Source organism: Vombatus ursinus, unplaced genomic scaffold, assembly GCF_900497805.2.
Source record: "Vombatus ursinus unplaced genomic scaffold, bare-nosed wombat genome assembly UNPS02004691.1, whole genome shotgun sequence".
In the NCBI taxonomy this organism is placed as follows: Eukaryota; Metazoa; Chordata; class Mammalia; order Diprotodontia; family Vombatidae; genus Vombatus; species Vombatus ursinus.
Genome location: NW_020944469.1, coordinates 6454092 through 6479030, shown reverse-complemented (window position 1 = coordinate 6479030; position 24939 = coordinate 6454092).

Sequence of the window (24939 nt, the reverse complement as noted above, 5' to 3'; positions counted from 1 at the left end):
GAGAAGGGAGAGCATTCCAGGTATGGGGCACATCCAATGAAAAGGCACAGGAATCTGGATGTAGGATTTTATACGAGAGAAGGCCAATGGGGCTAGATTGTAGGGTTATGTGGAAGGGAGTAAAGTAGAAGAAGACTGAAGACGTAGGAAGAGATCTGGTTATTAAGGGCTTTAAAAGGCAAAGAGAGGATTTTCTAATTGATCCCAGGAGGTAATAGGAAGTTACTGGAGTTCATTGAGTTAGGAGAATGACATGGATAGACCTGCTCTGTAGGAAGACAGACTTTTGCAGCTGAGTGGAGGATGACCTGGAGTGTGGAGAGACCTGAGTCAGGGAGAGTGACTTGCAGGCTACTGCAGTAGTCCAGGCATGAGGTGATGAGGACGTGCATCAGACTGCTGGCTGAGTAAAGAGAAGGGAACACACAGAAGAGATATTGTGAAGCTAGAGATGACAGGACTTGACAACATGCTGGATACACAGAGTGAATGAGAGTGAGGAGTACGGGAAGATGTTGAAGACAGGAGCCAGGCTGACTGGGAGGATAGTGGCACCCTTGACATTTATAGGGAAGTTTAGAAAACAGGAGGATTTGGGCAGGATGAGGGATGCCGGGATTGAGTTCTATGTTGAGGTGTCTGCAGGACACCCACTTCAAGATGTCCAACACGCATTTGGAGATGTGAGACTGGAGGTCAGGAGTGAAGTTAGGGCTGAATAAATAGCTCTAAGAATCTAGTCCTGGCTAGTCCAATAAACTTTCTATCCTGGAAGCTGGCGAGCTCACCAAGCAAGCTAGTATAGAGGGAAAAGAGAAGATAGTCCAGGAAAAAGGCTTGGAGGACACTCAGAGTTAGGGTGGCTGAGGATCCAGCAAAGAACAGTATTAGGATTCATAAGGTAGAGGGAAAGATAGGTTGATAAAATATTATAATAGCGTAAAGGACTTTCAGAATTCGCCAACATGGAAGTGAAACATTTGTGCATGGGTCCAGGATCAAGAGTATGACCATCTCTGTATGTAGGTGAGGTGCAGAGGAGGAAAAGGCCATAAAAAACAAGTAAGTTATTATAAAGTAGGTTCAGAAATGGCAGGATTGTATGACCCAATCAGCAGGCGTTTATTAAGCACATATTATGTGCCAGGCATTATGCTGGATGCTAGGGACACAAGAACACAAGTGAAACAGATTCTGGCTTTAAAGAGCTTATGTTCTTTGTGGAGGAGGGCGACAACATGTACCTGTCCAAAAATATACAAAATACATACAAGATAATTTTCAGGTGAAGGCCATGGCAGCTGAGGGGATTGGGAAAGGCTTCATATAGGAGGTGGCAGTGTATTGTTATCCCCTCCACATCATGACTTTCCCCACCACAGATTCAATATATTATGGGTCACACACGTACAAAAATATTTACAGCAGCTCTTTCTGTGGTGGCAAAGAATTGGGAATTTGAAGGGATGTCCATCAATTGGAGAATGGCTGAACCAGTTGTGGAATATGAATGTAATGGAATACTATTGTGCTATAAGAAATGATGAGCAGGTGGACTTCAGAAGAACCTGGAAAGACTTGTATGGACTGATGTTGAGTGAAGTGAGCAGAACCAGGAGAACATTGTACACAGAAACAGCCACACTGTGCGATAACTAACTTTGATAGACTTAGCCCTTTTCAGCAATGCAAGGATCTAAGACAACTCCAAAAGACTCCTGATGGAAAATGCTATCCACATCCAGAGAAAGAAGTCTGAATTGCAGATGGGAGCATACTATTTGCTCTCCTTTTCCTTTGTTGTTTTATTTTATTTCTTCTTTCTTGTGGTTCCTCCCATTAGTTCTAATTCTTCTTTACATCATGACTAATGTGAAAATATGCTTAATATGAATGTATAAGTACATCTTGTATCAGATTGCATGCTGTCTTGGGGAGGGGGGAGGAGAGGGAGGAGGAGAAAATTTAAAACTCCAAATCTTATGGAAGTGAATGTTGAAAACTAAAAATAAATAAATTTATATATATATATATATATATATATATATGTTTATATAGTGGGTCAGCATAAGAAATTAAATGGGAATTTTTGGGGAGTTTTGCGGAAGCTGCAGATAACACACAAAGGCCAGCAGATGACACAGAAGAAGTTTAGAAACTCAGAAACGCATAAAATATGTGTATAATATTATATAATATCAACACATTTTATATTTTAATACCATAATAACTCAAACTTCTTTTCTGGTACGAAGGAAGGGCCAAAAAAATTTTACGTGGATTTTCTAGATCATGGGGGTGCCGTTCCCCTAACCCTGCGATATGGAAGGGATAACTATACTTTTCAGGGATGTTCACATAGATGATGAGGTTGATGCACTCATTGCCAGGGCTTGCTCAGTGTTTGCGGGCTTCAAAGGAAAGTGTGGGAGAGAAGAGGTATCAGGCTGCCTACGAAACTGAAGGTCTGCATAGCCATTGTGCTGAGCTCGTTGTATGCCTGTGAAACCTGGCCAGTATACCAGTGCCATGCCAGGAAACTGAATCATTGCCATCTGTCTTAGGAAGATTCTGAAGATCACTTGGCAAGATAAGGTACCAGACACTGAGGTCCTTTCTTCAGCTAAACTGCCAAGCATTCAGACTCTATTGCAGAGAGCCCAACTCCAGTGGGCTGGCCATGTTGTTCAAATGCCAGATGTATGCTTGCCTAAAAGACTAGTCTAGTGATTCTATTCCTAGCCATCATTAGAAGAAATTATAGTAATTATTATAATAATATAGCAATAATATGTTATTAATATATTAATGTAATACATATAGTAATGAATATAGTAATTATTAAATTATAGCAATTTTTTCCAAAAAGACTTCCCAGAAAAAGCCAAATTATAATGAACCTTTGTTAGACTGAAGATGACCCATTTCCAGTGCAAGGTCACCTTTCCTAGGGATAGTATAATTAGATATTAGGCTTATCTTTACTGAAGTCCTACCCTGATACTTCCTTATGGCAGAGAAGTGACTTTGAATTCTTCAATCAACAAGCAATTACTAAGTGCCTACTATATGCCAAGCACTGTGTGCTAAGTACTGGGGATACAAGTGAATGAAATAATCCATACATGCAATCAGGTTACATTCTTGAAGGCTATTCCAGAAGAAGTAAGCTTTGGCAGTTCCTACCAAGTAGAAAGGCCCACTGGCAGATGCTATATTCCTGTTGTCTGAGGACCAGCCTAGCTAAGTTCATTGGAGCCCATCTCCAGTTTTGCCACAGAGTGAATGAATCTTTAGTTCTCAGCAACAACTACATCATATGAAGAGTATGATCGGCATTGGTGGAGAGAATGCTTATACCAATTACATCAAGATTCCTTGAAGTGTTGAAGTATGTATATAGTTTACAGATTTCTTTGGAAACATAAAACAAACCTCTTAGAATGGAATCCATCAATATTGTGAATTGGAAGAGTGATGAACTCGGTCAAACTCAAGTTCTTTTCCCTTTTGGATGGCGATACTCAACCATAACATAGTGCTATAGGTTTTTAACAGCGCTTCTTAAACTGTGGGTCATGACCCCATATGGGGGGCTTAAGTGCTGAAGGGATCACAAGTGGAGAAATTTGAAGAAGCCCTGGGTTAGAAGATCATATAGGTTATTGGAATGAAGTCGAGCTCACTTTAGAGTAAGGAGAGTTGCCTTGAATGTTGATGGCCTTAGGTGTGAGTACTTTTTTATGTTTTACATTTTCTTTTAGGTAAAATAAAACCTGTCCTGTATTTGACATATTTTTAACCTGAGGCCTTGTGTGGGAACTGAGATCTCTCTTACCTTTTTTGGATTGAGACCTAGAAGTGATCTATATTTTGATGTTTCTAGGAGAGATCCTGAGGTGGGAACATAAGTCAAAAAAGGATTATCCCCCCACGATTTAACTTGGTCCTTGTAAATCTACTAAATTCTTAAAGAACATAATTTCCCCATGTGCAAAGTAGGGTACTACAAAGTGGTAGAGAAGGCTTTTCATGTGGGTGCTGTGGTCATATTATTAGATACAAAGTAATTTAAGGGAATATTCCTCTGACTGTATTAATTAATCAGAGCCAATGAAAAGTGGTCATTATAGAGAAATCATGTCAAGTATCAACATGTAATTTAATAACTCTCTTCTTTTTATAAGTTTTGTTGATGCCTTTTGTTTTTTACACCATGATCACTCCCATAGAATTCTCTCTTATAACCCAGAAAAACGGTTCAGCAGAACCAACCAACTCTGTGATCCTGATACATCATATGCAACATTACACTCTTCTAGTTTCCACATCTCTACAAAGAGTAGGAAATGTATTTCATCTGCCCTCTAAAACTAAGATTGGACATTGCATTACTCTAAGCTCGATAACTAGATTCTTACACTGACTCTATGCCACCTTTTGTATAGAGCTAATTTTTATTAGTGTGCCATGGCAAAGCCAGTCTTTTAAATGTATTTAGGTCTTGATGAATCCTATGAAGTAGTCACATTGGCACTATTTGAATTGGCACTGTTCAAAGTTATAGTTTTGTAAAATATGGTCATTGGTTCCAGCATGGAAAATGTGACCACTTACCAGAATTCATTATTCTCACTAATTGGGACCTAGCTGTGTTGAAAGCTTCTCTAAAAAGGAGTCAGAGAGAAAAGCAATTGCTTTTGTCAATATAATTGTACTATAAGCCATGCTATCTATCCTCTCTAGTCTCAGAGAAAAAGGTATTCCCCCTTACCAAGACTAAGCCTTCACCTATGCCATTGATCCTTCTCCAGCTTCCTCAAAGACCTTGCCGCATCAGTTTTCCATCTCTCTTTTGTATGTTCAATGACTTCCTTTCTCTTGTCTTTTTCCCTTTTGCCTACAAATATAATCAGGTCTCACCTATCCTAAAAAGAAAGTTCTCCACATCATGCTAACCACTTAAGTCCTTTTTCCTTTCAGTGAAATTTTTTCTTTTCCTCCACTTCCCTGCATTCTCTTTCTCACTACCTGCTTATTCCTTAATCCTTGTAGTTTGCCTTCTACCTCATCCTACTCTACTGAAATGTCTTTTAAATGTCACCAATGATCTGATCTCAAAATCCAATAACTGTTTCTTAGTTCTCTTCTTCCTTGACCTCTCTGAAATATTTACTGACTGCCTCCTTCGTACTGAAACTCCCTTGCCTCTATGTCTTGCTATTAAGTTGTATCTTCCTCTTTTTGACCTCTCCTTTGAGATTTCATTCACTGACTTCCAAATCTGTATCTCCAGCCTCAACTTCTACAAATTGCAATCTTGCATTTCCAGCTCTTTGCTAGTATGTATGTCCCATGGTTGTCCCACAGAAGCTGTCAAGTTGACTTGGACTGACTGGTTAAAACAAGTTTGGAAGTGAATTAACAATCCTGTTGTGACTTGATTAAGATCTATTGAACTGTACTTTGATTTCCAATAAGCTTCCTATCTTTTGTTTGTTTTTTGTTTGTTGATTTTACTCCTGGATTACCCATTGTGGCTAATCTACCCACATTTGTCTTGCTAATGACTTATGCCACATGACTTTCCCAGTTTATCATAGTAACTCCTTTAAACTAATGACACAAGACTGTGTTGTAGACTCTGATTATGACATTTCCTGAAGTACCCAGACAGTTCAATATCTCATCGTGGATGACTGTCTTGTACTTAAGATTCAACAAATCTAAAAAAGAACTCATCATCTTTCACCCCCAAACCAACTCCTCTTCCAGACTTCTCTGTTGTATTGTTCTGCTGTTTTGTATCACTATTCTTCTGGTAATATAAACTTTCCTTTTCATGTACTGTATTCCCCCCCCCACAAGTCAGATCAGGTCAGGTCAAAGGTCAATCATTACCAAATTAGAAAGATAAAGATAAGATAACACTATCAAAAAACAGTAGCTCCAACTCAATCTGCTATCTATTGGAAAATGTCAAATGAACACAAATAAATACATTGACTCCATCACCATTTTTAGAGATGATTAGCTGATACGAAATAGTCACCACAATAAAGAGCCCTGAAGAGCTCAGAGCTTGCCCCGGTCAGCAGAGTTGTGATCTTGTCCGGTTGAGAGACTGCAACAACACTAGTTTAGGGTTGTAAGTTCCCTTGGAAAACATTTTGGAGGAGGATGGAAGATCATAAGCAATATTGTCTCACAAAACAGCAAGAAGAGGTTAAGTGGAAAACAATCCTTCAGAGAAGGAGGTAGAATAACGCAGGGACATCATTGAATCATAGGCTGTAGAACTGGTCAGGAACTTAGAGATCATCTAGGCTTAACCTCTATGATTTACAGTTGTGGAGTCTGAAACTTTGAGAGGTTCAGTGATTTGTCCAAGGTGATAGAGACATCGAGGTGCATGAACAAACCTAGGATGATAAATAGAGGAAAATTCAAGGAAATATTTTAGTATTTCTATAGTTCTTAATTCTCATCAGCAACAGTAGTTGAACAGCTACTTCATTACTTGTTCTACTGTGAGGATGTGGCAATGGAAATGAATCCCACGAAGTTGGACAGAGAAGACTGACCTAGCCGAGTGCTTCCAGAAGAAATCAGAGTTAAGGGTGACACACTTTCAAAGGGACTGATTTTGAAGATAGCTCAAAGAGGGAAAGAGTCCAAAAGAGTGGAAAACAACACAAACAGCACCTTTACAAAAAAAAATGGTGATCCAGAAGTTATCAGCAACTACTGGACCCAATTATTTCCTTTCTCATATTAATAAAATCTCTGTAACCATGGTCTGTATACACATCGAGGCTATCCTCAAGGAAAACGTGAAAAGGGAACAAGTGTTTTCTATAACTGAGCATATCTTCACAGTCACACAACTGAGAAATACAAAGAAAGTCTCCCACTGTGTCTCTTGTTTGCTTATTTTAAAAATGCATTTGACTTTAGAAGAGGATATAATCTTGGTTCTTCTCAAACATTGGTAAAAATCATACAAGAGTCCATGATTTATGTGACCAGAAAAATAGCTTTGTTCAATAATCCATTGATTATTGGAATCAGGTTAGAAAGTTATGGTTTTCAGTCAGAAAAATATTAGTAGTCAATTTTCAGAGGAAGAAATCTAAACTATTAATAACCACATGAAAATTGTTCTAAATTACTAACAATTAGGGAAATGCAGATTAAAACAACTCTGAGGTACCAAAATTGGTAGAAGGGCTGTGGGAAAATGGGTACATTGGTGGGACTGTGAACAGGTCCATATATTTTGGAAAGCATTTGGAACTATGCTCCAAAAGCTTTTAAACTGCACATACTCTTTGACCCAGTGATACTACTAGTAGGTATATACTCCAAAGAGATCAAAGAAAGAGGAAAAGGGCCCATAGTATAGAAATATTTATAGCAGCTCTTTTCTGGCGGCAAAGAATTAGAAACCAAGAGTATACTCATGAATTGAGGAAAGTTTGAACAAGTTATGGTATGTGAATGTGATGGAATACTATTGTGCTGTAAGAAATGATGAAGGGGATGGTTTCAGAGAAAACTTTGGAAGGCTGGCATGAACTGATGCAGAGTGAAGTGAGCAGAATCAGAAGAACAATTTATACAATAAACAAGAATATTATAAAGACAAATAACTTGGAAACTCTGATCAGCACAGTGACTAACCACAATTCCAGAGACCTAATGATGAAACATGTCACTTACTTCCAGATAGAGAGGCAATGGACTCGCTCAGAGTGCAGATTGAGTTTTTTGGGTTTTTTTTTGATATGGCCAATGTGGGAATTTGTTTTGCTTGACAATACATGTTTATAATAGGGATTTTGTTTTTCTTACTCTCCAAATGGAGAGGGAGGGGAGGCGAAAGAGGAAGAGAAAGTAGATTTTAGTTTGAAAAAATTTAATTTTAAAAAGAAAGTTATGGTTCCACTAAATATGAGATCAGAAAAGATATGCTGCATTGTATTGTTTCCCTTAATGGCAGGCTACATATTGCCGGGGCGGGTAGGTGGCACAGCGGATAGAGCACTCGGTCTGGAGTTAGGAAGGGTCTGAGTTGAAATCCAGGCTCAGACACTTACTAGCTGTGTGACCCTGGGTAAGTTACTTGACCCTGTGTGCCTCAGTTGCCTTATCTGAAGAATGAGCTGGAGAAGGAAATGGAAAACCATTCCAGTATCTTTGCCAAGAAAACCCCAAATGGGATCAAGAAGAGTAGTACACAACTGAATGCCAACACAACACAACACACATATTTTTCAGGCTCAGAGGACTTTCACCAAGTGTCTGTGGGAATTGAGGTGATGGCAGGAGGCAGAAAAGGCAGCTCCCAGTGCATTGGGAAGACATAAACTAGAGGTACATGGATGGATGGTGATCGGCATCATTGGAGAGAGCCACTGCATTGGCAACAGACCAAACCCACCAAAGTCTGGAGGACAAATTTAGCCTGAGTATTTAGTCTCTGAAACATCAGTAAGTAATAGAATTCAATTCATAACAGTTCAGTTCTATGGAAAAACAACTGAAGGACCTGGAAAAAAAGTATTGGATTTTTTTCACTTAAGTTTTTTGTTTGTCACAAGCAAGGGTTTAATCTGGGAGTGGGGGTCAGAAACAAGTACAATGCAAAGACAAAAGGCATTAATAAAATGTTCTTTTTTTTAAAATCATTTTTACACAGAAACCCAGATACTCTATAAATTCAGACATAAACTTCATAGACATAAATCCTGGGAAAACAGAGTAAAGCAGTGATCAAAGTAAGATAGGATCAGTTAAATTAATGTATGTTGAAGTTTTAAGATCCACTCTACTGGCTTAGCCTTCATGAACCTAGGGATGCCATTGTGTCTTTTAGGTATCTGCACTCTACCACAAACCAAATGAGAAAAACAAAGGTTGATCACCTGATTAGTTCATATAACATGAAACAATTCATTTGACTGAATTTTTGTTCATCAATTGGTTGGTTTTTTCTTTGTGCAAATTAAATCTCAGTCTAGAGAACTTTAGGATGTTGATGAACTCAGCTGGATTCTAGAATCTGAAATCTATTTGTCCTTCATTTACATGATGGCAGCAAACAGATGTGCGTTTGATATTGGGTGACTGAAACCCTTCTTTGTAAAAGTAGATTTGGAGGTGATAAGGGCATAAATAGCATTATTCATCACTACTAAAATAGGATCTCCTGAGCATGGCTTTTGATTTCTCTGATGGTAGTTCAGACTAGGATTAATGTGAACCTCAAATCCTGACCCAAAGGTAAAAGATTAAGTCCTAGTCTACACAGGATTTTGCAAAGGAGTGTCTTTAGTTTCCATGAGTTTTCTTTCCTTGCACCTGGGGAAAATTCTTTGATGAGCTCCCAACTACTTTAAGTGACTGCTTGGGGATCAGCTATGCTATGGTTATCCCCTCACTAATGGCTGTAGTCAGAGAGTTACTGTGCATATTGCTTGTATGAAAATTGCTTCTCCTTTTCAACGAATGTCCTCATGTAGAAATCAACAAATCAAATCAAACATTTATTAAACACCTACTGTTTGCAGAGAACTGTGCTATGTATTAGGAGAGGTAAAAATTTCTATAATACATGGCCCTCGTTCTCAGGGAGCTCACAATCTGGTAGGTAGATAAGACATAATTATAATCTGAAATAAAAATGATGAATGCATTAAGAGTCTCCAAAGTGCAGAAAGTGATCCTTATTCTATTTTTCAGCTTTAATTTTACTTTTAATTGCTAATAAACTCTTAATAGCTTTACTCTAAAGTCCGAAAAGGATTAGAAGTAATTTTGGAATTGAATTGTGATTAACAAAAGCATTCTCTTATAGAGTGAAAACTGAGAAGAGCACAGGGTGGTTCCCCAATCCTAGTTGTACTTAGGTAGTAGCAGAAATAATAGTGAAATAAACCTTTTGTAACAAAGATCATGCTCTTGAACCTCCCCGACTGGTTAGGGTTGGTTTCAGCTAAGGTGGAGCTGGCTCTTACACTACATTGCTGTTATTACTGATGATTATTTTCATTGTGCTATGCATTATCTACATGGCATTTTATAGGCTGACACATAAAGACTGGGTCCCTGCCCTAGACATCTTACAGTATCACTTGGGATGAACATTCAAGTGGGTGGACCTTCTTTATACACTGTGATTTCAAGTTGATATGACATACATATCATTGTTATGCCATATATCGTAAACATTTTTGGTGCCCTCCCAGTGCCTAAGCTCACAACCTGTTAGCAAGATTGGGACATGGCTTCCAAATGAGTTAAATTGTCTGCTAGACACAAAGAGACTCTGCTTCAGCTGCTTGCCTTGTAGACCGAAATTGTTTTAGAGTTGTTTCTCACAGTAATATAGAGCATCAGCATGTTTGAATGAGCCGATCTCTTAGCCACATAGGAACATCAGATCATAGACTTTACGTGAAGCCTTTCCTGATCTTTTTCCCCTTCCCACCTCCTCCCCATCCCACATCACCTTGTATTTATTTTGTATATAGATGCATCCTTATAGAATATAAGCTCCTTGAGGGTAGGAACTGTTTCATTTAGGTCTTTTTTTTAATCTCTAGCATCTAGCAAAAGGCTTAGTACTAAGTAGGCACTTAGTGAATACTTGTTGATTGATTTAGAGATGGATAGGAGTTTAAAGTTTAAAGTTTTAAATCTGATAAACAAGAATCACACAGAATGGACAGTCAAGGGTGGGTTGAGATCTGCATCATTAGAAGGAAATTCCTGATATCTCAATCCATTGGAAGAGAATGAAATGAGAGGACATCTCAGTGTACCTCTTGAAGGTCTCTTTAAGATCCTCTGTCTCTGGTTGGTTGGAAAGCAATATCATGTCAGTGGAATATTCTAATATGTGTTCTGTCTCTGTTTCTGTCTTTGTCTCTCCTGGAGAAAAGTAAGAAGAAATTGTTTTTGGAACATGTATATCCATATTTGTATGCTGTCTTTGACAACACAAGGTCTTACTGAGGGAAGTTAACAAGTTGTCTTGACTCTGATTAAAATCTAGAGTAGTATTGAAGAGGTCTAGAGGTTTGGGGTGCTCCTAGGTGCACGGAAGCACCCCCAGATCGCAGCTCCGGGCCCTGCCTGAAAGAATTCAACTCAAATCTTCTTCCAGTCAGAGAAAAAGTTTACTAGAGATAAAACATACAGGCCAGACTCCCAAGGAACCTGAAGATTAGTAACGCCCGTGGGGACGAGCAGGTATGAGAGTCTCAGCCTTTTGGGCGTGAGAAATTCTCAGCGTTTAAATGGGGGCCATGGGGTGGATCTTTTATACACTAAAGTAACTTTGGGTGGCCAGAGGAAGGGGGGGTGGTTGGGAAAAGGGTCTAGGTGAGAATTCCATTTGGAAGGTCTGAGAGATTGAATAGACAATGGGAATAGATAATGAAGTGAACTGGAAGGTAGAAGTTTGAAAGGATCAGAAGGTGGGGTTAGAGAGATAAGGGGAGTAGATAAGGAACCTAAAAGTTTAAGGGTTTTCTGGGGCCAGTAGACAAACGGGAGCCAGATTCTTTTTAGGGCTAGAGGTAAAGGTGCATCTGAATAAGATCAAAAGGCGAGGCTAAGGCTTTCGAAGAGAGGTAAGGGGAGTCTATAAGGAATCTAAAAGTTTAAGGGTCTTCTGGGGTCTGTAAACAAATGGGGGCCAAATTCCTTTTGGCAAAAAGGGGCAAAGGTCTCCGCTTCTGAAACTGAATGATACCCCGTCAGTATCATGAACACATTTTTTAAGCAGGAATTTACTCAAATTCCCATTTCCAACCTGGGATTGAAAGAGATTAGTATGTTCTCTTCCTTTATTAATCTAACTTTCATGGGAAATACTTCAAAATACACAGGAAACCAATTATATTAAAATACATAAAATATAAGGAAACCAATTATACTGAAAAATAATTATCAAAAAAAATTTCAAAACAAGTTCACAGACCCCATCCTTTAGAGAAATATAAAGCATTTTGCTCATTTCTGAGCTTGTCAAATAATTTGTGACTCAACGAGAATTATTTTATATTAACAGAGGAAAACACATAGGCACTTAGGGAAAAGATAAAATTATTTTTTCCTATTTGTTGTCAGACTAGGTATTTCAAAGAAGGATATTTAGTCTGTCAATTTACTATCACCTATCAACTGAAAATTCAGCTTAGAAAATAATTTAATGAAAAAAAAAAGAAAATGATTTTATGGATCTATGACCTAATCAATATGGGCATTTCCTCCAATGGTAGAGGTCTGGGTATCAAATGCAAATAGAGAGGGATTTCCCCCCCACCCCAGGCCATGCATTGACATAGAAAACCACAAATTAACTTTGTCTATTTTGTATTGTATTCTTATTTATTTTGTTAAATGTTTCCCAGTTACATTTTAATTTGGTTTATCAGTACTCTGGAAGTTTCCTATCCCTCTTGATGCCTGCTGGCAGCAAGTTTGACACCTCTGATGTAGATCATAAACAGCCGGTTCCTTTTCCTTCTTATCCTCATTACTCTCAAGAACCATTCTTCTCTTTGGATGCTGTGCCTCGTCTGGTTTATTAATAACCAGAGGGTCATTGAACAAAGTTGTCTATGCTATATCATGCCTTGATGGAGGTTATCTTCGTAAATTTTTAATGAATTTCTGTGAAATACTCATAGAGATTATAGAAATACAGGATTGTACTAAATGAAGCTTGAATTTTACAGAATAACTAGTGATGCCTAAACACTTCATCAAAGAAGCAATGCTGTATTAACTGACAGGCCTATTTGATTTTTGATGTATTTTGGACTGTCTTCAGTGTGAAGTATTCATGAGGTAATCAATTTATTCCTTTCTTTTAAAAATATGTGTTGTGATGCTTTTTGTCTTATTATTGAATTATTTCCCACTCTCCAAATTGAACCTTCTCTTGTAACAAAGAAAAACAATTAAACAAAAATGATCAGGATGGATACCTTATCTGAGATTGTGTACAGTGTTTTGTCCTTGTGGTTCCTCAACTCTTTGTTGTGAAAAAGAAACAGTATTTCAACCTCTCTACTCTAGGACCTTTGTTGGTTTTTCTGTTACTGAGAGTTCAATTTCCTTTTGAGAGTCATTTCATTTGTATTGTCATAATCATTGTGTGCATCATCCCCTTGGTTCTGCTTATTTTGCTCTGCATCAGTTCTTGCGTTACTTCTTTCAAGGAATCTTACATCATTTTGACATATGCTTGGCACAGACTTTGTTGGAGGAGAGGCATTTTGCTCTGCTGAATCAAGTAATTTTTTAACAGTAAAATTAATAATTAGTACAGTAGATTCTTGTATTATTTACATCGTTTTGTCAGTTGTGTAATGGTAAAGATGTATTCTGCAGTTGAATGTTGCTTGTAAAAACCTGCCTACTCTTCCCAAATACGTTCATCAAAGACAGCTTACGTACATGTGTAAATTGCTCTCATAAAATTATATATAAATGGGAAAACAGGCAGATAGTTGGGTAGTTATTGATGCTTTCTTGTTTGCCTTTCTTGGTTAGTACAATGGAGTAATATTGTAAGTGCATTTAACTTACATAAATTCAACTATACAGATTTGGTGAGAGGGAAAAACAATTTTATTCACGTAAGTGATTTCAACCACCTTTCTGTTCAGTGCTTGTATACCCGGGACTAAGCAAGAGATAGGAGGTGTGAATGTGCTGTTCCCTCGTTTGGTGTAAGTTCCATGTACCTCTCATAATGTGAGCCCCTCCCTGTACTCAGTGTGATTTTTACAACTTCCTCTGTCAGACTCATAGACAATCTGGTAGAGCTAATAAGAGGGCTCGCCCATGTTGACCCCCTCAATTTTCATTCTTGGTCAGCTAGAGGGGCCCCTGCTGTGCTCCCTTTTACTTCCTTGTGTCTTCTCTTGCCTCATAGAATAGCTTGAAGAAGAGACAGTTATTTGGGGAGATGATCACCCTCTAATGTAATCATACTTGCCCTTTCAAGAATGTGTCCCCCTAATCATCAGCTTTGCTGCCAACTATGTTTTAAAATTTTTATTGATTTTTTTTTATTTTTACATCACCTTCATTTCCAGATATAGCTTTCTTCTCTTCCTTTACCAGAAAGCCAGCCGTTATAACAAAGAAAAAGAGAGAGAGAGAGAGAGAGAAGAGAGCCTTCTGGGCATGAGAAATTCTCAGCGAGAATTCCACGAGAGAGCAGCAGTTTAGTATAACGTTTTTGCGCTGCCTAGGTTGGAGAGTGAAGGAAGACTGAACCTCTGTAAGAGGAGCGATTGTTCTTTCCAAAAGCTGGCTACATCAGCAAAATCAGCACATTAGTATGTGCATTGTTGCACACCCATATTCCCCAAAGAAGGGAGGGAGGGGCTAGCTAGGTCTTTATCTGGTTTTTCTCTTTTCTTTTTGAGAAACCTTAGCTCTCTACTCTTTGTAAGCAGTAAGTTGGCCAGGTGTATGAAAAATAAAACCCACTTCTTTCCATAGCAACCATACCACTAGCTTTAGAACCTAATCCCCCTGTTAAGACTACTCCACTGTAATAAGTTCTGAGATTTCTTTGCCTTTGGTGTAATTCCCCCCTTCACATACCTTGAGTGCTCTCAACATTTTATTGCCTCCATCCTGAGCCTCCATCATGCATACTTTGTCTTATTTAGCTGCTTTTCTTTGTTTTCTTCACTGCCATTTCCACGTCCTCGAGAAGCACATCTGGAACTGTGATTTTAAAGTCCAGATGCAAATGTTGTGGTTTTTACTGTTTGATGGTGAAAAGAACACGCAGTCGGGATCCTTCTAGGTCTTTCCCATTTTTCACGTATTTGCCGTCCTTCATCTAGTAAGATCCTTAAATTCCCATGGGATGATTTTGCTTGATAGAGTTTCTTACCAAGCTTTCTTTAAATTTCTTTTTCCTTCCACTGGTTCTCGCTGTTATACCCTTCTACTATACTTTATAAGATTTTACAAATGAGAGGCAACTTAGTATAGTGAATAGATAGCTGACCTTGCAATCAGAAAGCTGTGTGACCTTAGGCAAGTCATTTAACCTCTCTTTTTTTTTCTTGGCAATTGAGGTTAAGTGACTTGCCCAGCATCACACAGCTAATTAAGTGTCAAGTGTTTTGGTCTGAGGTCAGATTTGAACTCAGGTCCTCCTGACTTCAGGGCCGGTGCTCTATCCACTGCGCCATCTAGCTAACCTCTGAGTTCTAAGCAGCTCTCTAAGATTTTAAGTTTCAGGGACAGTGCTGACTTGCATTCATAGAGGGGTTTCCTCACCATCGAGTTCCTTGTAACAATAAAATCACAGATCCAGTCCGTATCCTATCTGTTTTCTCCTTGGTTGCTATGTCACTCTGATTGAAATGGTTGCTGACTAAGGGTGATTTTAAGATTCTTTTCATGATCTCATGGTAATTTATATCAGTTAAACTAATGTACAAAATTATAGTTGGTGTTGATAGCCTTTACTCCCTTTACGCCATTATTTTCCCATCTTTTGACATCAACCAGTCCTTCAGTCAAAAAACATTTATTTATTAATCACTTTGGCATTGTGCGAAGTACCAGGGAAGCAAAAAAAACCAAACCAGAGCCTGCCCTCAAGGAGCTTATAGTCCACTGGCATTGATCACTTTTTTAAGTAGTTAAGGTAGGAATTATTTTATCTTCTTGTCATATCTTTTTCTCATTTCTCTTCTCGTTTTGCATTGATTTTGACTTTTGCTCTAACAAGTCGGAGGTCTGGCTGTACACAGATGATTTAGGAATGACTCCTGCATCAATAACGAGTCATTTCCTGACTTTGAAAATATATCACATAGAGACTCCAGTGGTCCTTACTCCAACTCCCACCCACACTGATGAGTCGGGTCTCCAGAGAGTGACTACTCGGTCCTCTAAAGACTTCAGGGGTTTGGGGAGGGGTCTTTCTATGCTATTTGGCTGGAGCTCCTATTCTGGAATGTTCTCCCCATGATTGTGGACTAATCATCAATTAGTTAGCCAGAATTTATTTTTAGAAAGAGGTTTTTTACCAAGATGGAACGATAGGAATGGTTGGCACAAAATATCCCCCTCCCCCAAATTTAAGACATTCTCCCATCAGCACATGCAGAGTACAGGGGGAAATGGGCTCAAGCTTAGTGTAATCTCATAGGTTCTGGTTGCTTAGAAGTCCTTTTATCCCCTTCATGGGGTCCTCGTGAAGTTCCCCTCATCGATGGTGTCAGTTTTCCGTGGAGTTCCTTGTGCAGCCAAGAATCTTGCCTTCCCATGCCACATCTGGTCTGTTCTTGGCTCCTGCTGAAGACACTGCTACCAGCCTCTGCTGCATTGGGGATGGTGCAAGGATGGTGATGGGAAGTCCCAAAAACTCTGTACCCTTTGAAGTATACATAGTCTTCCTCCAGTCAAGGAGGAAAGGGGAAGTAGACTGAAGTCGAGCTCATAGCCAAAGTGTGCTCTTCCCTCCACTCCCCCAAGAAATTCCTCCTCAGGTGTTTTGCTGGAGCACTGCCTGTTGGCTTGTGCTCGATCTAATCTCTGGGGCTCTGAATTAGGTGCCTTGTTTTATACAGGCCCCCTCAGGGCATTACCACATTTCCGCAGTCACTCACCCTAACTTTCTGTGCAGTGGTCACCGTAGTTCATCCAATGGCTTTCAAGGACACATTAAATTAAATTAAAGTTTTTTCACACATAGTCTAAAATCTTTGATTCATTGAGATATGTTCTCATCTCATTAAGGACTTTGCATCTTAACACTTACTTTAAGTGAGATTGAGTGATTGACATGACTCAGTGATCCTCACCCTTAAAACACACACACACACACACACACACACATACACACATACACACACACATATTTGGTATTTCTTTTCGTTGTTGTTGCTGTTTGATGCCTCACAGTTCTTTTCCCAAGCAAACATTCATGATATGTAGGTATAAGCCTTCTGTATAATCAACATTTTACCTCTCTTTTGACTTCTGAACCACATTATTCAACATTTGTATTCATGTTTGCATTGAAATAACTGAGTTTCAGAGTAAGGGTTGATTTAATTCATGAGGTCCTATTGATTTTTCATAGTATTTCTCTTCCTCTTTATCCTCTGTAACAGATGTTGGCAGTGAGCTTAAAGATGTTGGCAATAAACTACAGGCATTTTCATGGTGGTCTTTTTGCAAAGACTTTATGAGTGCTGTAATACTAGATGACCAAACGTTCTGTGAAATTATGTTTCTTGTTGCCTTTGGACCCATGATAAAACCAATTTTCTTCCTACTTCTTTATTTAGGAATTTTACAAAATTACAAAAGAAATTAAAGGAAAGCTTAACACATGATAACACTTAGACATATAAAATGCTGACATCACAGTGGTATATCTACATTAACACCCTTGTGTTGTCAGCAGTAATGCTTGGCATCCAGTGAGGCAGAGAAAAAATATTGCAGGTCATCTGTGCATATATATATGTGTGTATATATATATATATATGTATGTATGTGTGTATATGCACACACATATTTACATACACATATGTATAGATGTATATGAACACACATGCATATGGCTTATGATTGAAATGGTAGGAAATTTCTGTAAGCTACCTAAGCTTAGGAACCATAAAATAAAAGGTGATAAGGCTTAAGGGAAAAATTCATGTTGAATATTTTAAATTATATTTTTATTTTTTATTTTTTTATTTATTTGTTTCATTAAGTATTTCCCAACTACATTTTATTTATTTTATTAAGTATTTCCCAACAACATTTAAAATTTTTTTAACATGTTGAATTTTTTTAAAGAATATTTTGGGGTGCTTTTTTTACGAGTGGCACCTAACATTTCTGAGTGCAGTCATTGTCCACAGAGTTTTTGTCATGTCTTACTCGCTCTGTGTACAAAAGCTAAAATTAAACACAAATCACAAAGTCTTGAGAAATCATTGTATCATATGTTTGAAGACAGTTCTCTGCAAGTCAGAAAATAAAGGTGCCTTAAAAAATTTACGTCCAGCTTCAACAGCTGAAAGCTCCTAATTAAATCCAAGAGCAGGAATATAGACTACACCGAGAAATCATATGTGGATGATTTGATCATTGTGCAATTCTATCTTTGTGATATATTAAAGTAATTCATAAATCAGGATATTGAGTCTGTGCCGTTGGGTTCAGGTGGCACGATATTATATTTTAACTTAGTATTTTGATTTATAATCTCCTGATAAGATTCTCCAACCCCCACCCCCTGCTCTTGCCGTTTTGATTTAGCGATGAGTTAAATAAAAACATATAAACCCTGTAGCAGAATATTATTGGCTCTGCATGTTATATTTTAATTAGATGATCTAGTCAAGTTTATATTGCTTTAAAATCTCTGATACTTCATAAGACATCATAACCAAAGGTTTCTTTTTGCACTAAGTGAAAATTGTACCTGCTTTTAGTGAAAAGGATTTTCATTTTTTCAGGAAGATACTTTAAGAAATCCCATCACCAAAAGTTTTGATTCAAGGCTTTAATTTGATATTTTAGCATTTGAGTAAATAAAAAAAAAAACCTTCTGTTTTCACAAATGTTAGGCACACCCAACTGAACCAGTTTAAAATTTGTACACACTCGCAGGGCTCAGATTGGCAAATCACAGCTTGCTGAAGTCTGTCTATAGTTCATTCATGAGTCACTGCAAATTCAAAGAAAACACTTCCAGAAATCCACGATGTCAACACTAATATATAATTATAAAAGGAATTCAATTGATTTGATCACAGCCAGAATTACCTAAAATTACATCCTGTCTTTAGCATTAATTATGCTGCTTCAAGTATACTGGCCTATAGGAAATAAAACGTTATCTGTCTCCCACAGAGTAAAATGTTTATACCATTGAATGTCATAATTGACTTCATTGTTAGGCTATTAAGCCAAATTCTACAGCATTTTCATCACACATATGAAGACCCCAAGTAGCCTATTTCTAGAACCTGGGTATCCAAAATCATTGTTCTTGGGACTCTGGCTACGCAGCTTGTGTGAAAGAAGCCATAAAATTCACTTCAAGAGTCCTTCTGCCCTAACCTGCTTTCCAAATGAAAATGAGACTGGCTTATTGTTAAAAGAAAAAAAAAATCTTGATTTTTATTGTACAGTTAGGGGTGGGGTAAATCCCAGAAACACAAGACTTCTAAGTAGAAAATCATTGGAAGTCTTTAGCAAATTTTTGCGAATGTAAGGACTCAGGCTTAGATGTAAAATTCTTATTTGAGAAACCCAATATCCCACCTTAAAAGAACACACGTGCATCCCCCACAAAAGATGGCTAAGACGGCTGAAACTTGAAATTGGTGTTAGTGGGGCTTCTATTTTTCTGATTCCTTGTACCAAACTCTAGGGTTCGAGTTACCCTGAAGCTGAAAATGCATCCTGAACAAAATGCCAGTAGGCACTGAAAGCAGAAAAAGAGCTTTGATGTCTGTCATGCAACATCTCCCAGAGAGCAAAGGCACTGGTGATGTTTTTGTTTGAATTATGCGTATTAATGGCAGGCATCAGCTTTGCTGTTTCTGGCCCCTGGTTCTTCAAGCCCCTGTGCCTGGAATTTAACCACCAGCAGTAGCCGGGTTGTCATGAGATAATATTATCCCCTCTAAGCATTTTTACCCAAATCTCTCCTCTCACCTACTTTATTTACTAAGCAATATAAAATCTTGTGAAGTCTCCAGAGAGGGAGATGGCCTGTATTCCTATGGCTTATTGTGGATATGGTATTTGAGGCCCAGGTTTTTTTAGTATATTATTGTACACTTTGGCTCCCAATAGTATTTATGTTGAGGGTGTGTGCAGGCAGGTTGGTTTCGGCATTCCTGAAATCATTTTGACACTGGGCTGAATGTGGAGACAAGTTTGCCAAAAACCAGTGATATTCACAACCTCAACCTCAGAAGTTGATTGGAGCACAGTTGGAACTAGTCTTATCTATAAATCGGGCAAGTGTTTTTTTTAGAATTTTAATATTAGATGCTCTAATATTCAGCCTTTGCTTGAAGACTGGATGATAGAGAGGTGAGCATGTTACTACTGAACTCCACAAATTATTATAATAATACCTTCCACCATAGTTAGAAGCATTTTCTGAGAAGCTCAAACTCTACAGACATTATTTAATTTCAAACTGAGGCAATGGCCTTATTTTCCTGTGAGATCTCCAGCTTAGGGGCCTTTAAAATAATTTAACAACCAATGAAGAGTTAACAGCCATGTTGATTAGGTAAAGCCCCAAACTTTAGACATGAAGCAGTGAGCTAGAGCAGAGAGCTGCCTGGAGCAGGGTTCTGCAGTTGGGGTTCTTGGCACGGGCCTTTGCCTTGCTGGGAGTTCAAGTTTCTCCTCGATAAAATGAGGGCTTGACTAAAGGATCTATTCAGTTCTCTTGGTGACCTAGAACTTGTGCTTGAATTCCTTGAATTCTTTGAATGGAACAAGTGGGGCTTTATTCACTAAACCAGGGGTGGGGAACCTGTGGCCTTGAGGTCCTCAAGTGCGGCCCCTTGACTGAGTTTGGATTCCATCAAAGGGCCACACTTGAGGACCTAGAGGTCCGCACATGTGGCCTCAAGTCCGCAGGTTCCCCACCCTTGCAACTGTTACTTAGTAAATTTTAGAAGATTTTAGAAAGTAAATGCATATTGGGAATGGCCAAGGAAGAAAAAGCCTTCAGTTTTCTCTTTCCAACACATCCTTCATTTGGTAGGGCAATAGGACATTGCTATTTAATTTATTGTAAATTGTACTTTGTCTGTTTCTGGACTTAATGGTGAAGGCCTGTTGGTTATTCTTCATAGTTTGTTAGCTAAAGATTTATTTCTAACCTTCTATTTCAGAGGCTATCAAGAAAAGTTATTCAGTCTAACACTCTTCTTGACTCATCATGTACAGTTTTAAGACCATTAGGACTTTACGATAAAGTACCGCCTCTGTGTGTGTGTGTGTGTGTGCGTGTGTGCATGCGTGAGTGCGTCTCTCTCTGTCTCTCTCTCTCCCTCTCTCCCTCCCCTTATTCCTCCCTCCATCATGCTTTGGAATTCTTTTTTTTGGGGGGGGTGGGGGGGGAGACAGCTCTTACACAAGTAGTTACTGGATTAATGGTGCTGCAGGAGATCAGCTCCCACAGATTAGGTCATCTAATTATCTGATTTGGAGAAATAATTTAGCAAGTTTAGCACTTGAACATGGAAGGGCTTGTAGGAACAAAAGCTACAGGCTTTTGCAGACAGTCTATAAATGGTACAAAATCTAATGAAAGTTTATTCCAAATGAACTCCCATTTGAACAAATAGAAATTACCCCAAATTGGTTACCTTCACTAGAGCTCTCACAGAAAAAAAACCTGACACATATTTTGGAAAAAAAATCAGTCAATTCAAACTTGAACTAGATTTGAATAATATCATGAAAGAGGTTTTATAATAAAATAGCAAATGATGTCCTTAGATTTGGTTTTGGTGAGAAAGTCTGAATCCCACCAGTCTCTATAAAACACTTATTTGATTTTATTTAAAAAAGAGAACGAACACAAAGCCTTGGAAGCAATCAATCAAATGTTTATTTTGTACTCGCTATGTGACAGATACTGTTTTAGCTGTTTGGCATACAAAGACAAAAATGAAACAATTTCTGCCCTCAAGATGCTTACATTGTATCAGAGGAGACAGCGCATACTTATAAAGGTATATGTGAAATGTGTACAAAATAAATACAAGGTCATTATTTAGAATCTGTGAGAATCAAGGAAGACGATGCAAAACCTGGTGCTTGAGTTTTGCACTTTGAGGTCTTTTGCTATTTGGAATACATTATCCCATTCCCTCTGGTTTCTGATGGGAACAAAATAGTGTTGTTATTTAAATAATTTCCTTTTTTTATCTTTTAAGGTCTTTTTAAAATTGGAATTTTAAAATGTAACTAGTATGTGTCTTGAAGTTTGCAGAATAAGTTTTGTTTTGTTTTCTGGAGACAATCTGTGGGTTTTCTGGATTGGTACTTTGTTATCTGTGTCCAGAAGTTCTGAGCAATTTTCTTGTATTATTTCTTGCGTTATGGTATTCAGGTTTTTTTTTACTTGACTTCTTCTGGGAGACCTGTAATTCTTAAATAGTTTCTAAACATCCTGTCTACAAAGCCAATGTTTTGCTTCTGTACAGATAGCATTTTCTTTTAATGTTATTACTTTTTGCTTCTTTTCTTCGATACTGTTCTTTACTTCTTTGTGTTTGTGTTCCCAATCAGTTGTTATCTCTCTTGTTTCTTTAGTGAGACTTGCTGGCTGTAGAAGCAGGTACCACGGGTGTGCTCCACTGTACAACAAGTCTACTGAGGTGGGATTTGATAGGAATAAATATAAAGGCCTTTACTGGTATCTCATAATCAACTGCACAAATACGGCTTAAGAGAGATATGATTAGATAATAGTTCTTGTGAGAAAGGCAGATTTCTATGTGACTGCATGCCTATTAGACTCACCAGTGTTACATGGCATCCCAAAAGACCAGGATGGGCTTTTGTTGCATTAGGAGGAGCATGGTACCCAAAACTGAGGGCACATCCAGCCCTGCTGTCCTCTCTTCTGGTTAGACCAAATCTGGGATATTGCATTCCCTTCTAGGTTGCCACATCTTAGGAAGGACATTGCAATTTGGATGTATTCAGAAGAGGTTAATAAGGATAGCAAAGGGATGTATGCTGTATGCGGATTAATTTATGGGTAGACTTCTTTCCTGAAGTCCTCTACCTCCTCTGCTCCCAGCACAGTATCTCACATCCTACTTCACTGAGAAAATAGACCATCTGTTGTGAATACCCTTGTTTCCCCAGTCCTCCATCTCAAAACCCTTTGACATATTTCTCCATCCTCATAATTCACAGTAATTCTCATAATTCTCCATTCCCTTTGCTGCAGCAAGTGGTGAAGAGATGGTCCTTCTCTTTGCCAAGGTCTACCTTTCTATTTATGCTCTTGATCGCCTCACCATCTTCTTCTCACCCCCATTCCCTCTCTGGTGGGAGTTTGCCTTCTGAGTTTACCCTTTCTTAATCTTTTTTTTTTAAAAAAAAATTTTTATTTATGAACTTAAAAGACACCAGAAACATGAACATTTTAATATTCAAAGAACAGAAGAGGACTATATATGAAACAGTGAACTTCTGTTATGTAGGGTTTTTAAAGTTTGTTAAGTTTAACATGAGAAAGAGAATTGCCCTGCTTATCTGTGTCCCCTTCTGAACTTCCTTCTGCTTTCCTCCCTGTATTTTTAAAATATTTCATTGACTCTCTTTTCTGCATTTTTTTTGCATCACTATCACTACCAACTCCCTCCCCTCAACTCTCACCCTTCGAGAGAAGCCTTCCCTTGTAACAAATTAAGTATAGTCAAGCAAAATACATCAGCACGTTGGCTACGTCTGAAAATGTATGGCTCATTCTGTTCCTCTGGTCCATCCTTCTCTGCCTGGAGGTGGAAGAATGCAGTGTTCAGAAGTCATGATTCATCATTGCATCAATCAGAATTCTGAAGTCTTCTAAAGTTATTTTCTTTTACATTATTGTAGTCATTGCACAAATTGTTTCTTTACTTCACTCTGCATTAGTTCACATAAGTCTTCCAAGGATTCTCTGAATCTGTCATTCATCATGTCTTACAGTGTAATAATACGTCACCACATTAATGTGCAATAATTTGTTCTCTAGCATTCTCTGCTCCTACTTTGTCATCTTTTATTTCTTCTCATTCACAGGTTCTTTCCTGTTGCCTGAAAACAGGCCCAGGTTTCTCTACTCTTAAAATTTTCCCTTTTATCCTTCCATACCCTCAAGCATTAGGCTTCTCTCCTGTGGGAAAGCACCTGGTGCTGATTCTGTTCCAGCTGAGATTTACAAGGTAGGGAATCCATTGTTCATACCAATGCTGACTGAAATTTTCCAAGTTGTGCGGCAAAAGGAGGTTATCTCCCCGGAGTTGAAAGATACCTCCATTGTCCATCTCTATGAAGGTAAAGGAAATAGATCCACCTGTGACAATCACAGGGAAGTCTCTCTCTCAATCACTGCTGGCAGGATTCTTGCCAGAGTCCTCCTTACCACACTGCTGGTAAATTATTTAACTTGAAAAGACTACAAACCAAGTGAAAAGTAGAGGGAGAGCTGGTGCATGATGTTTCGCTTGCAGATTATTGTGCATTCAATGCAGCCTCTGAAGCAGAGATGCAGCAAAGTATGGATTGATTCTCTGCTGCTTGTGCTAATGTTAGCCTAACAATTAATATCAAGAAAACACAGGTGCTCCACCATTGAGCACCACACCATCCATATGTGGAACCATTGGTTACAGCAAATGGAGAAGTTTTGAATACTGTGGATGAGTTCAATTACCTTGAAGGCAGCATATTTTCCAGGGATGTACACGTTGATAATGAGGTTGATGAATGCATTGCCAGAGCTTGCTCAGTGTTTGGGAAGGCTCTGAAGAGAAGGGGTGTGGGAGAAAGGAAGCATTAGATGCCTACCAAACTGAAGGTCTACAGAGCCATTGTGCTGACCTCATTGTTGTATGCCTGTGAAACCTGGCCAGTATGCCAGCACCATGCCAGGAAAATGAATTGCTTCCATTTGAATTGTCTTAGGAGGATTCTGAAGATCACCTAGCAGAATAAGGTACTTACACTGAGGTCCTTTCTTGATCTAAATTGCCAAGCATTCAAACTGTTCTGCAGGGAGCCCAAATCAGTGGGCTGGACATGTTCAAATGCCAAACATAAACTCGCCTAAAAGACTATTTTAAGGAGAACTCACACAAGGAAGGCACTCATATGGTGGTCAGAAGAAGTGAT